Source organism: Salvelinus fontinalis, unplaced genomic scaffold (assembly GCF_029448725.1).
Source record: "Salvelinus fontinalis isolate EN_2023a unplaced genomic scaffold, ASM2944872v1 scaffold_1172, whole genome shotgun sequence".
NCBI lineage: Eukaryota > Metazoa > Chordata > Actinopteri > Salmoniformes > Salmonidae > Salvelinus > Salvelinus fontinalis.
The window spans coordinates 39,294-52,645 of NW_026601381.1; the positions used below are offsets into that span (position 1 = coordinate 39,294).

General features: G+C 43.4%; 4 non-coding genes across 4 annotated transcripts; all 4 read right to left on the reverse strand.

Annotated features, from left to right (window-relative positions):
• On the reverse strand, positions 1 to 164 carry LOC129848771 (U1 spliceosomal RNA). The gene has a single exon (XR_008758549.1). It is a non-coding gene; the product is annotated as a U1 spliceosomal RNA (small nuclear RNA).
• Positions 165 to 4,496: 4,332 nt separating this feature from the next.
• Positions 4,497 to 4,660, reverse strand: LOC129848776 (U1 spliceosomal RNA). The gene has a single exon (XR_008758554.1). It is a non-coding gene; the product is annotated as a U1 spliceosomal RNA (small nuclear RNA).
• Positions 4,661 to 8,457: 3,797 nt separating this feature from the next.
• LOC129848772 (U1 spliceosomal RNA) lies at positions 8,458 to 8,621 on the reverse strand. Its single transcript, XR_008758550.1, has one exon. It is a non-coding gene; the product is annotated as a U1 spliceosomal RNA (small nuclear RNA).
• A 4,244-nt stretch (positions 8,622 to 12,865) lies between these two features.
• Positions 12,866 to 13,029, reverse strand: LOC129848773 (U1 spliceosomal RNA). Its single transcript, XR_008758551.1, has one exon. It is a non-coding gene; the product is annotated as a U1 spliceosomal RNA (small nuclear RNA).
• Between the last annotated feature and the right edge of the window lie 323 nt (positions 13,030 to 13,352).

Below are 13,352 nucleotides of genomic sequence, written 5' to 3' on the forward strand. Positions count from 1 at the left end.
CAGGGGAGAGCGCGAACGCAGTCCCCCACTACCATAAATTATGCAATCGAGATTTCCACATTTGAGAAATTCGCAGGGGTCAGCACAGCCGGAGTGCAATGGCTGAGCCTCGCCCTGGGTGAACCGCCTTCTTGATCACGGTGTCTCCCTTGCCAGGTAAGTATGAGTTGTACACGTTGGTAGAGAGCCACTGATTCCAGGACAACGGTGTTTGACTCGAGGTTACCACTTCTACTTCTGATAATATCACATCATATCGACCAGGGTTTAATGACATTTATGAATACAGTTGAGGACAAAGCGGTGGAAAAGCGATGCACTTTGTTTTACTATATTATATCACTGTCTGACTATTTTCCCATCATGCAACAAGGTAGAAATTCTATACACATTGATTTTTTTTGTCTAAATGTCTGTCTGATTACACACAAGTAGGCGACGTACCAAAATGCTGAAATCACGTTCGTGCACACACAGCCAACCAAATGACACCAACTATTTCTGGTGTTTTGTAGCGTTCCAGACGTTGTAGGAATAGTTTCATCACGCTTGTTTTCTGCTCTCAGTAAAATATGATTCCACCATCGACCACAGGGAAGCAACGACCCTCAGACATGGAGGAGAAACAGTCGCCTACTACTTCATCAACAACAAGACACACTAGTAGCTACTAGGGGTGTGCTGACATGGACATACTCGTATTTGTAATTTATCATAGTAGCAGGCTGCAGGACTCTAAATGATGATCCTATGATCAGACCAGAAACATGCCAGGAAAAGAGAGAGGATGAAATGATGAAGCCAGCGGAGGAAGAACTATAGCTTCACTCTATCCAATCAGAGCAGCAGGATCAACCTACAGCCCGCCCTTCTCTTTACAAATCAAATCAAGTTAATTTTATATAGCCCTTCGTACATCAGCTAATATCTCGAAGTGCTGTACAGAAACCCAGCCTAAAACCCCAAACAGCAAGCAATGCAGGTGTAGAAGCACGGTGGCTAGGAAAAACTCCCTAGAAAGGCCAAAACCTAGGAAGAAACCTAGAGAGGAACCAGGCTATGAGGGGTGGCCAGTCCTCTTCTGGCTGTGCAGGGTGGAGATTATAACAGAACATGGCCAAGATGTTCAAATGTTCATAAATGACCAGCATGGTCAAATAATAATAATCAGGAGTAAATGTCAGTTGGCTTTTCATAGCCGATCATTAAGAGTATCTCTACCGCTCCTGCGGTCTCTAGAGAGTTGAAAACAGCAGGTCTGGGACAGGTAGCACGTCCGGTGGACAGGTCAGGGTTCCATAGCCGCAGGCAGAACAGTTGAAACTGGAACAGCAGCAAGGCCAGGTGGACTGGGGACAGCACAGACACGGAAACTAGCCAGGTGATTTATTTAGATCACGCACATGACTGAGAGATTCTTGCTGGCACCCGAAAAAAAATATGTTTATTCCGATCACAGATTATTACAAAAAAGACTTAGATCATAATCGTATCAAGAAAATTGCCCATATCAGGTACGATCCTCGTTTTGTCTGACTACTCCACACACCTCTAGTAGCTACAGTAACAGAGACGTTAATAATGAACACATTGTTCTATCTGTGGTAATAGGACGTGGGAGAAACGTTTTTCTTAACAGTAAGTGTTACACGTATTGATGCATACGACATGCACATACTGAAATCACAGTCACAAATAGCTTGACTGAGTGGTTGTTTTGGCCTCAATAGCTGAGCTTTTATTTAATTATCTTTATTTAACCTTTATTTAACTAGGCAACAAATTATTTATTTACATTGACGGCCTACACCGGCCAAACCTGGACAACGCTGGGCCAATTGAATAGGCTACTACAACTCATAGTTTGTCGTACTTTTCAGACAGGTGATCTATTACAAATTATAAACTGGGTGGTTTGAGCCCTGAATGCAGATTGACAAAAACATATAATTTTACTGTTCTAATTTAGTTGGTAACCAGTTTCTAATAGCAATAATGTACTTCTGGGGTTGTGGTATATGGCCAATGTTAGATTGACCCCTATCCACAAGAAGGGCAGGAAAACAGACCTGTATCTATGTTGAGTATGCAGTCTAAGGTGCTGGAAGAAGTCATTTATGAATAGATGGATGAATATACTGGCAAGAATACTCTTATCAGAACTACAGTCTGGTTTTAGAAAGACCCACTCCACTGACATCTTTGTTTTGACTGACTTCATCAGGAAATAAATGGACCAGGGAAATGTCTGTGGTATGGTAATGGTTGACCAGGGAAATGTCTGTGGCATGGTAATGGATGACCAGGGAAATGTCTGTGGCATGGTAATGGTTGACCAGGGAAATGTCTGTGGCATGTAATGGATGACCAGGGAAAAGTCTGTTGGCATGGTAATGGTTGACCAGGGAAATGTCTGTGAAATGGTTGGCCAGGGAAATGTCTGTGGCATGGTAATGGATGACCAGGGAAATGTCTGTGGTATGGTAATGTTTGACCAGGGAAATGTCTGTGGAATGGTAATGTTTGACCAGGGAAATGTCTGTGGAATTGTAATGGTTGGCCAGGGAAATGTCTGTGGCATGGTACTGGATGACCAGGGAAATGTCTGTGGAATGGTTGGTCAGGGAAATGTCTGTGGCATGGTAATGGATGACCAGGGAAATGTCTGTGGAATGGTAATGTTTGACCAGGGAAATGTATGTGGCATGGTAATGGATGACCAGGGAAATGTCTGTGGTATGGGAATGATTGACCAGGGAAATGTCTGTGGCATGGTAATGGTTGACCAGAGAAATGTCTACAGCATGGTAATGGTTGACAAGGGAAATGTCTGTGGAATGGTTGACCAGGGAAATGTCTGTGGCATGGTAATGGTTGACCAGGGAAATGTCTGTGGCATGGTAATGGATGACCAGGGAAATGGCTGTGGTAGGGTAATGGTTGACCAGGGAATGTCTGTGGAATGATTGACCAGGGAAATGTCTGTGGCATGGTAATGGTTGACAAGGGAAATGTCTGTGGCATGGTAATGGTTGACCAGGGAAATGTCTGTGGCATGGTTGACAAGGGAAATGTCTGTGGCATAGTAATGGTTGACCAGGGAAATGTCTTCAGCATGGTAATGGTTGACCAGGGAAATGTCTGTTGTCATGGTTGACCAGGGAAATGTCTGTGGCATGTTAATGGTTGACCAGGGAAATGTCTGTGGAATGATTGGCCAGGGAACTGTCTGTGGCATGGTAATGGTTGACAAGGGAAATGTCTGTGGCATGGTAATGGTTGACCAGGGAAATGTCTGTGGCATGGTTGACCAGGGAAATGTCTGCGGCATGGTAATGGTTGACAAGGGAAATGTCTGTGGTATGGTAATGGTTGACCAGGGAAATGTCTGCAGCATGGTAATGGTTGACCAGGGAAATGTCTGTTGTCATGGTTGACCAGGGAAATGTCTGTGGCATGGTAATGGTTGACCAGGAAAATGTCTGTGGAATGATTGACCAGGGAACTGTCTGTGGCATGGTAATGGTTGACAAGGGAAATGTCTGGTGGCATGGTAATGGTTGACCAGGGAACTGTCTGTGGCATGGTAATGGTTTACAAGGGAAATGTCTGTGGCATGGTTGACCAGGGAAATGTCTGCGTTATGGTAATGGTTGACAAGGGAAATGTCTGTGGCATGGTAATGGTTGACCAGGGAACTGTCTGTGGCATGGTAATGGTTGACAAGGGAAATGTCTGTGGCATGGTAATGGTTGACAAGGGAAATGTCTGTGGCATGGTAATGGTTGACCAGGGAAATATCTGTGGCATGGTTAACCAGGGAACTGTCTGTGGCATGGTAATGGTTGACCAGGGAAATGTCTGTGGCATGGTAATGGTTGACCAGGGAAATGTATGTTGTCATGGTAATGGTTGACCAGGGAAATGTCTGTCAAAGCTAATGTGATTATCCAAGTCATTCAATCAATTTCCTCCCTCTTAATTTTGATCAATATGTTACAATGAGCAGTAATCTATTGTTGTCAATAAATATTGCAAGTCAGTTAAGATCAAATTCTTATTTACATTGACTGCATACCCCGGACAAACCTGACGACGCTGGTCCAATTGTGCGCCGCCCTATGGGACTCCCAATCACGGCCGGATGTGATGCAGCCGGTTTATTGTGGCCTTATATTACAAACTGTCCAATAAATGACTTAATTATCTAGCAAATATAACCTCAATCCAGATGACCTTTTCCTTGACATAATCAGGACATGACAGGCATAATCAGCAGTGGTACAATAACAGATCACACACATTGTTGTTTTCAGAAGACAAAATGTATCTCTGAGGCCTTGGTTGCCTTTTAAACAGAGCCGACATTCTATATAGCCATTCATCTGATACGAAAATGGAAATGTTGACAAATCTCCTTCTCAATAGGAAAATCATCAGAACTCACCTGACATAACAATTTAAAACAGCTCAAACATTATTTTTAACATGAAGATCAGGGGAGAGCGCGAACGCAGTCCCCCACTACCATAAATTATGCAATCGAGATTTCCACATTTGAGAAATTCGCAGGGGTCAGCACAGCCGGAGTGCAATGGCTGAGCCTCGCCCTGGGTGAACCGCCTTCTTGATCACGGTGTCTCTCTTGCCAGGTAAGTATGAGTTGTACACGTTGGTAGAGAGCCACTGATTCCAGGACAACGGTGTTTGACTCAAGGTTACCACTTCTACTACTGATAATATCACATCATATCGACCAGGGTTTAATGACATTTATGAATACAGTTGAGGACAAAGCGGTGGAAAAGCGATGCACTTTGTTTTACTATATTATATCACTGTCTGACTATTTTCCCATCATGCAACAAGGTAGAAATTCTATACATATTGATTTTTTTTGTCTAAATGTCTGTCTGATTACACACAAGTAGGCGACGTACCAAAATGCTGAAATCACGTTCGTGCACACACAGCCAACCGAATGACACCAACTATTTCTGGTGTTTTGTAGCGTTCCAGACGTTGTAGGAATAGTTTCATCACGCTTGTTTTCTGCTCTCAGTAAAATATGATTCCACCATCGACCACAGGGAAGCAACGACCCTCAGACATGGAGGAGAAACAGTCGCCTACTACTTCATCAACAACAAGACACACTAGTAGCTACTAAGGGGTGTGCTGACATGGACATACTCGAATTTGTAATTTATCCTAGTAGCAGGCTGCAGGACTCTAAATGATGATCCTATGATCAGACCAGAAACATGCCAGGAAAAGAGAGAGGATGAAATGATGAAGCCAGCGGAGGAAGAACTATAGCTTCACTCTATCCAATCAGAGCAGCAGGATCAACCTACAGCCCGCCCTTCTCTTTACAAATCAAATCAAGTTTATTTTATATAGCCCTTCGTACATCAGCTAATATCTCGAAGTGCTGTACAGAAACCCAGCCTAAAACCCCAAACAGCAAGCAATGCAGGTGTAGAAGCACGGTGGCTAGGAAAAACTCCCTAGAAAGGCCAAAACCTAGGAAGAAACCTAGAGAGGAACCAGGCTATGAGGGGTGGCCAGTCCTCTTCTGGCTGTGCAGGGTGGAGATTATAACAGAACATGGCCAAGATGTTCAAATGTTCATAAATGACCAGCATGGTCAAATAATAATAATCAGGTGTAAATGTCAGTTGGCTTTTCATAGCCGATCATTAAGAGTATCTCTACCGCTCCTGCGGTCTCTAGAGAGTTGAAAACAGCAGGTCTGGGACAGGTAGCACGTCCGGTGGACAGGTCAGGGTTCCATAGCCGCAGGCAGAACAGTTGAAACTGGAACAGCAGCAAGGCCAGGTGGACTGGGGACAGCACAGACACGGAAACTAGCCAGGTGATTTATTTAGATCACGCACATGACTGAGAGATTCTTGCTGGCACCCGAAAAAAAATATGTTTATTCCGATCACAGATTATTACAAAAAAGACTTAGATCATAATCGTATCAAGAAAATTGCCCATATCAGGTACGATCCTCGTTTTGTCTGACTACTCCACACACCTCTAGTAGCTACAGTAACAGAGACGTTAATAATGAACACATTGTTCTATCTGTGGTAATAGGACGTGGGAGAAACGTTTTTCTTAACAGTAAGTGTTACACGTATTGATGCATACGACATGCACATACTGAAATCACAGTCACAAATAGCTTGACTGAGTGGTTGTTTTGGCCTCAATAGCTGAGCTTTTATTTAATTATCTTTATTTAACCTTTATTTAACTAGGCAACAAATTATTTATTTACATTGACGGCCTACACCGGCCAAACCTGGACAACGCTGGGCCAATTGAATAGGCTACTACAACTCATAGTTTGTCGTACTTTTCAGACAGGTGATCTATTACAAATTATAAACTGGGTGGTTTGAGCCCTGAATGCAGATTGACAAAAACATATAATTTTACTGTTCTAATTTAGTTGGTAACCAGTTTCTAATAGCAATAATGTACCTCTGGGGTTGTGGTATATGGCCAATGTTAGATTGACCCCTATCCACAAGAAGGGCAGGAAAACAGACCTGTATCTATGTTGAGTATGCAGTCTAAGGTGCTGGAAGAAGTCATTTATGAATAGATGGATGAATATACTGGCAAGAATACTCTTATCAGAACTACAGTCTGGTTTTAGAAAGACCCACTCCACTGACATCTTTGTTTTGACTGACTTCATCAGGAAATAAATGGACCAGGGAAATGTCTGTGGTATGGTAATGGTTGACCAGGGAAATGTCTGTGGCATGGTAATGGATGACCAGGGAAATGTCTGTGGCATGGTAATGGTTGACCAGGGAAATGTCTGTGGCATGTAATGGATGACCAGGGAAAAGTCTGTTGGCATGGTAATGGTTGACCAGGGAAATGTCTGTGAAATGGTTGGTCAGGGAAATGTCTGTGGCATGGTAATGGATGACCAGGGAAATGTCTGTGGTATGGTAATGTTTGACCAGGGAAATGTCTGTGGCATGGTTGACCAGGGAAATGTCTGTGGTATGGTAATGTTTGACCAGGGAAATGTCTGTGGCATGGTAATGTTTGACCAGGGAAATGTCTGCGGCATGGTAATGGTTGACCAGGGAAATGTCTGTGGTATGGGAATGATTGACCAGGGAAATGTCTGTGGCATGGTAATGGTTGACCAGGGAAATGTCTGTGGAATGATTGACCAGGGAACTGTCTGTGGCATGGTAATGGTTGACAAGGGAAATGTCTGTGGCATGGTAATGGTTGACCAGGGAAATGTATGTGACATGGTAATGGATGACCAGGGAAATGTCTGTGGTATAGTAATGGTTGACCAGGGAATGTCTGTGGAATGATTGACCAGGGAACTGTCTGTGGCATGGTAATGGTTGACAAGGGAAATGTCTGTGGCATGGTAATGGTTGACCAGGGAAATGTCTGCAGCATGGTAATGGTTGACCAGGGAAATGTCTGTTGTCATGGTTGACCAGGGAAATGTCTGTGGCATGGTAATGGTTGACCAGGGAAATGTCTGTGGTATGGTAATGGTTGACCAGGAAAATGTCTGTGGAATGATTGACCAGGGAACTGTCTGTGGCATGGTAATGGTTGACAAGGGAAATGTCTGTGGCATGGTAATGGTTGACCAGGGAACTGTCTGTGGCATGGTAATGGTTGACAAGGGAAATGTCTGTGGCATGGTAATGGTTGACAAGGGAAATGTCTGTGGCATGGTAATGGTTGACCAGGGAAATATCTGTGGCATGGTTGACCAGGGAACTGTCTGTGGCATGGTAATGGTTGACCAGGGAAATGTCTGTGGCATGGTAATGGTTGACCAGGGAAATGTATGTTGTCATGGTAATGGTTGACCAGGGAAATGTCTGTCAAAGCTAATGTGATTATCCAAGTCATTCAATCAATTTCCTCCCTCTTAATTTTGATCAATATGTTACAATGAGCAGTAATCTATTGTTGTCAATTAATATTGCAAGTCAGTTAAGATCAAATTCTTATTTACATTGACTGCATACCCCGGACAAACCTGACGACGCTGGTCCAATTGTGCGCCGCCCTATGGGACTCCCAATCACGGCCGGATGTGATGCAGCCGGTTTATTGTGGCCTTATATTACAAACTGTCCAATAAATGACTTAATTATCTAGCAAATATAACCTCAATCCAGATGACCTTTTCCTTGACATAATCAGGACATGACAGGCATAATCAGCAGTGGTACAATAACAGATCACACACATTGTTGTTTTCAGAAGACAAAATGTATCTCTGAGGCCTTGGTTGCCTTTTAAACAGAGCCTACATTCTATATAGCCATTCATCTGATACGAAAATGGAAATGTTGACAAATCTCCTCAATAGGAAAACCATCAGAACTCACCTGACATAACAATTTAAAACATCTCAAACATTATTTTTAACATGAAGATCAGGGGAGAGCGCGAACGCAGTCCCCCACTACCATAAATTATGCAATCGAGATTTCCACATTTGAGAAATTCGCAGGGGTCAGCACAGCCGGAGTGCAATGGCTGAGCCTCGCCCTGGGTGAACCGCCTTCTTGATCACGGTGTCTCCCTTGCCAGGTAAGTATGAGTTGTACACGTTGGTAGAGAGCCACTGATTCCAGGACAACGGTGTTTGACTCACGGTTACCACTTCTACTACTGATAATATCACATCATATCGACCAGGGTTTAATGACATTTATGAATACAGTTGAGGACAAAGCGGTGGAAAAGCGATGCACTTTGTTTTACTATATTATATCACTGTCTGACTATTTTCCCATCATGCAACAAGGTAGAAATTCTATACATATTGATTTTTTTTGTCTAAATGTCTGTCTGATTACACACAAGTAGGCGACGTACCAAAATGCTGAAATCACGTTCGTGCACACACAGCCAACCGAATGACACCAACTATTTCTGGTGTTTTGTAGCGTTCCAGACGTTGTAGGAATAGTTTCATCACGCTTGTTTTCTGCTCTCAGTAAAATATGATTCCACCATCGACCACAGGGAAGCAACGACCCTCAGACATGGAGGAGAAACAGTCGCCTACTACTTCATCAACAACAAGACACACTAGTAGCTACTAAGGGGTGTGCTGACATGGACATACTCGAATTTGTAATTTATCCTAGTAGCAGGCTGCAGGACTCTAAATGATGATCCTATGATCAGACCAGAAACATGCCAGGAAAAGAGAGAGGATGAAATGATGAAGCCAGCGGAGGAAGAACTATAGCTTCACTCTATCCAATCAGAGCAGCAGGATCAACCTACAGCCCGCCCTTCTCTTTACAAATCAAATCAAGTTTATTTTATATAGCCCTTCGTACATCAGCTAATATCTCGAAGTGCTGTACAGAAACCCAGCCTAAAACCCCAAACAGCAAGCAATGCAGGTGTAGAAGCACGGTGGCTAGGAAAAACTCCCTAGAAAGGCCAAAACCTAGGAAGAAACCTAGAGAGGAACCAGGCTATGAGGGGTGGCCAGTCCTCTTCTGGCTGTGCAGGGTGGAGATTATAACAGAACATGGCCAAGATGTTCAAATGTTCATAAATGACCAGCATGGTCAAATAATAATAATCAGGTGTAAATGTCAGTTGGCTTTTCATAGCCGATCATTAAGAGTATCTCTACCGCTCCTGCGGTCTCTAGAGAGTTGAAAACAGCAGGTCTGGGACAGGTAGCACGTCCGGTGGACAGGTCAGGGTTCCATAGCCGCAGGCAGAACAGTTGAAACTGGAACAGCAGCAAGGCCAGGTGGACTGGGGACAGCACAGACACGGAAACTAGCCAGGTGATTTATTTAGATCACGCACATGACTGAGAGATTCTTGCTGGCACCCGAAAAAAAATATGTTTATTCCGATCACAGATTATTACAAAAAAGACTTAGATCATAATCGTATCAAGAAAATTGCCCATATCAGGTACGATCCTCGTTTTGTCTGACTACTCCACACACCTCTAGTAGCTACAGTAACAGAGACGTTAATAATGAACACATTGTTCTATCTGTGGTAATAGGACGTGGGAGAAACGTTTTTCTTAACAGTAAGTGTTACACGTATTGATGCATACGACATGCACATACTGAAATCACAGTCACAAATAGCTTGACTGAGTGGTTGTTTTGGCCTCAATAGCTGAGCTTTTATTTAATTATCTTTATTTAACCTTTATTTAACTAGGCAACAAATTATTTATTTACATTGACGGCCTACACCGGCCAAACCTGGACAACGCTGGGCCAATTGAATAGGCTACTACAACTCATAGTTTGTCGTACTTTTCAGACAGGTGATCTATTACAAATTATAAACTGGGTGGTTTGAGCCCTGAATGCAGATTGACAAAAACATATAATTTTACTGTTCTAATTTAGTTGGTAACCAGTTTCTAATAGCAATAATGTACCTCTGGGGTTGTGGTATATGGCCAATGTTAGATTGACCCCTATCCACAAGAAGGGCAGGAAAACAGACCTGTATCTATGTTGAGTATGCAGTCTAAGGTGCTGGAAGAAGTCATTTATGAATAGATGGATGAATATACTGGCAAGAATACTCTTATCAGAACTACAGTCTGGTTTTAGAAAGACCCACTCCACTGACATCTTTGTTTTGACTGACTTCATCAGGAAATAAATGGACCAGGGAAATGTCTGTGGTATGGTAATGGTTGACCAGGGAAATGTCTGTGGCATGGTAATGGATGACCAGGGAAATGTCTGTGGCATGGTAATGGTTGACCAGGGAAATGTCTGTGGCATGTAATGGATGACCAGGGAAAAGTCTGTTGGCATGGTAATGGTTGACCAGGGAAATGTCTGTGAAATGGTTGGTCAGGGAAATGTCTGTGGCATGGTAATGGATGACCAGGGAAATGTCTGTGGTATGGTAATGTTTGACCAGGGAAATGTCTGTGGAATGGTAATGTTTGACCAGGGAAATGTCTGTGGAATTGTAATGGTTGGCCAGGGAAATATCTGTGGCATGGTACTGGATGACCAGGGAAATGTCTGTGGAATGGTAATGGATGACCAGGGAAATGTCTGTGGTATGGTAATGATTGACCAGGGAAATGTCTGTGGCATGGTAATGGTTGACCAGAGAAATGTCTACAGCATGGTAATGGTTGACAAGGGAAATGTCTGTGGAATGGTTGACCAGGGAAATGTCTGTGGCATGGTAATGGTTGACCAGGGAAATGTCTGTGGCATGGTAATGGATGACCAGGGAAATGGCTGTGGTAGGGTAATGGTTGACCAGGGAATGTCTGTGGAATGATTGACCAGGGAAATGTCTGTGGCATGGTAATGGTTGACCAGGGAAATGTCTGTGGCATGGTAATGGTTGACCAGGGAAATGTCTGTGGCATGGTTGACAAGGGAAATGTCTGTGGCATAGTAATGGTTGACCAGGGAAATGTCTGCAGCATGGTTATGGTTGACCAGGGAAATGTCTGTTGTCTGGTATGGTTGACCAGGGAAATGTCTGTGGCATGTTAATGGTTGACCAGGGAAATGTCTGTGGAATGATTGGCCAGGGAACTGTCTGTGGCATGGTAATGGTTGACCAGGGAAATGTCTGTGGCATGGTAATGGTTGACCAGGGAAATGTCTGTGGCATGGTTGACCAGGGAAATGTCTGCGGCATGGTAATGGTTGACAAGGGAAATGTCTGTGGCATGGTAATGGTTGACCAGGGAAATGTCTGCAGCATGGTAATGGTTGACCAGGGAAATGTCTGTTGTCATGGTTGACCAGGGAAATGTCTGTGGCATGGTAATGGTTGACCAGGAAAATGTCTGTGGAATGATTGACCAGGGAACTGTCTGTGGCATGGTAATGGTTGACAAGGGAAATGTCTGGTGGCATGGTAATGGTTGACCAGGGAACTGTCTGTGGCATGGTAATGGTTGACCAGGGAAATGTCTGTGGCATGGTTGACCAGGGAACTGTCTGCGTTATGGTAATGGTTGACAAGGGAAATGTCTGTGGCATGGTAATGGTTGACCAGGGAACTGTCTGTGGCATGGTAATGGTTGACAAGGGAAATGTCTGTGGCATGGTAATGGTTGACAAGGGAAATGTCTGTGGCATGGTAATGGTTGACCAGGGAAATATCTGTGGCATGGTTGACCAGGGAACTGTCTGTGGCATGGTAATGGTTGACCAGGGAAATGTCTGTGGCATGGTAATGGTTGACCAGGGAAATGTATGTTGTCATGGTAATGGTTGACCAGGGAAATGTCTGTCAAAGCTAATGTGATTATCCAAGTCATTCAATCAATTTCCTCCCTCTTAATTTTGATCAATATGTTACAATGAGCAGTAATCTATTGTTGTCAATTAATATTGCAAGTCAGTTAAGATCAAATTCTTATTTACATTGACTGCATACCCCGGACAAACCTGACGACGCTGGTCCAATTGTGCGCCGCCCTATGGGACTCCCAATCACGGCCGGATGTGATGCAGCCGGTTTATTGTGGCCTTATATTACAAACTGTCCAATAAATGACTTAATTATCTAGCAAATATAACCTCAATCCAGATGACCTTTTCCTTGACATAATCAGGACATGACAGGCATAATCAGCAGTGGTACAATAACAGATCACACACATTGTTGTTTTCAGAAGACAAAATGTATCTCTGAGGCCTTGGTTGCCTTTTAAACAGAGCCGACATTCTATATAGCCATTCATCAGATACGAAAATGGAAATGTTGACAAATCTCCTTCTCAATAGGAAAATCATCAGAACTCACCTGACATAACAATTTAAAACAGCTCAAACATTATTTTTAACATGAAGATCAGGGGAGAGCGCGAACGCAGTCCCCCACTACCATAAATTATGCAATCGAGATTTCCACATTTGAGAAATTCGCAGGGGTCAGCACAGCCGGAGTGCAATGGCTGAGCCTCGCCCTGGGTGAACCGCCTTCTTGATCACGGTGTCTCCCTTGCCAGGTAAGTATGAGTTGTACACGTTGGTAGAGAGCCACTGATTCCAGGACAACGGTGTTTGACTCAAGGTTACCACTTCTACTACTGATAATATCACATCATATCGACCAGGGTTTAATGACATTTATGAATACAGTTGAGGACAAAGCGGTGGAAAAGCGATGCACTTTGTTTTACTATATTATATCACTGTCTGACTATTTTCCCATCATGCAACAAGGTAGAAATTCTATACATATTGATTTTTTTTGTCTAAATGTCTGTCTGATTACACACAAGTAGGCGACGTACCAAAATGCTGAAATCACGTTCGTGCACACACAGCCAACCGAAT